Source organism: Etheostoma cragini, chromosome 4, assembly GCF_013103735.1.
Source record: "Etheostoma cragini isolate CJK2018 chromosome 4, CSU_Ecrag_1.0, whole genome shotgun sequence".
Lineage (NCBI taxonomy): Eukaryota > Metazoa > Chordata > Actinopteri > Perciformes > Percidae > Etheostoma > Etheostoma cragini.
The window spans coordinates 7,327-9,227 of record NC_048410.1 but is presented as its reverse complement, the minus strand read 5'-3'; positions in this window follow the sequence as shown (position 1 = coordinate 9,227).

Here is a 1,901-nt window from a genome sequence, read left to right as displayed (position 1 = left end):
CAGCATATCTCCACCAGACTCCATGTAAATAATCACTACTTTTAGTGTGTATAGAGCAGCATATCTCCACCAGACTCTCTCCTCGTGCGTCCACTTCCATCTGTCTTTGTTGTACCCCCCCACCCTCTTCTGCGTTTTTGTGGCGGGTTGCAACCATAAAATGACCTAAAACTGGATTGCAACTCATTATTTGTTCAACAAATATGGTTTCCATCAGCGTTATATCACATAAGCCGAATATCATCAAGAGAAAATCTGATGAGACCAAACTTTTTTCCTTTGAGTTGATATTCATAAAATTACATCAAATTTTACTGTTTCCACAAGGCATTTTTCATTCAATATCACTTAATTGTATAAAAACGTGTAGATGGAAACAGAGCTAGAGTTCCCCTTTAATATGAAAAAACTAACATGCAGTGATTTCTGGGTACTACTTACCAGGAAGTGATGAGGTACTGGGCTAGGTTGATGGCGATCGGCGTGCCGGTGATGGTGACGTGCCGGTCGCTGGTGCTGTCGATCTGACTGCCGATCTTGATCTGAGCGCCCGACACCTGCCGGATCTCGTTTATCTTGGTGCCCTGGCGACCGATGATTGAGCCAATCAGCTGTGGGGAGGACGAGACGGAGAGGGTCAGGTGTGACGTTCAAGGCCACCTGTAACTGCGTTCAAGGCCACCTGTAACTCGTGTTTTCACAACCTTCTACCCCTCGAAAGGGCCCTGGAACGGGGAATTAAACCCCTATTTTACTACTCATGGACTCGTACCAGATTGTTACCAAGGAAGGGGGCTCTCCTCTCTAAGCGTAGCTCCCATGGCGCCATTTTAATGCTACGAAGCCATCACCTGCCGTTAGCATCCCATTGACTCCCATTCATTTTGGCGTCACTATGACAGTGAATCACTTTCCTTCTGATGCGTTTAAAGACTCTATTATTACTATATTTTTTATATTTGTTTGTTGTTTATTTCTAAAGAAACACGACAATGTATAAAAGGCCATGTTACCTCCCGTTATGGTCTAGACCTGCTCTATCTGTAAATTATAGAGCAGTCTAGACCTGCTCTATCTGTAAATTGTAGAGCGGTCTAGACCTGCTCTATCTGTAAATTGTAGAGCGGTCTAGACCTGCTCTATCTGTAAATTATAGAGAGGTCTAGACCTGCTCTACCTGTAAATTATAGAGCGGTCTAGACCTGCTCTATCTGTAAATTATAGAGAGGTCTAGACCTGCTCTATCTGTAAATTATAGAGAGGTCTAGACCTACTCTATCTGTTAATTATACAATACGACAACTGAACAAAATTAATTATAATGTTTTCATTGTTATTGTAGTGTTTTTTGTTATCAGCTGTTTGTCTGGACAGCACTTTGTCTTGAAAGTTATTTTTGAGCTCCACTCCTCCACCCCTCCACTCCTCCACTCCTCCACCCATCCACCCATCCACTCCTCCACCCCTCCACTCTTCCACCCATCCACCCCTCCACTCCTCCACCCATCCTTTCCTCTTCTATTCTTCCTTTCATCCCCTTCTGACCCAGTTTGTCTGATTCCTTCATTCAGTATCTTTCATTCCTTCATCGTGTCTGCCGCTCTAACTCTCTAGAAGCTTTACTGCAGTTTCTCTCTCTGTCTCTCTCTCTCTCTATTTCTGTTTCTCTCTCTTTCTGTCCCTCTCTCCCTCTTTCTGTCCCTCTCTCTCTCTCTCTCTCTCTCTTTCTGTCTCTCTTCCTCTGTCCCTCTTTCTGTTCCTCTCTCCCTCTCTCTTTCTGTCCCTCTCTCCCTCTCTCTTTCTGTCCCTCTCTCTCTCTTCTGACTCTCTCTCTCTCTCTTTTGGTCCCTCTCTCTTTCTCTCTCTCTCTTCTGACTCTCTCTCTCTCTCTTTTGGTCCCT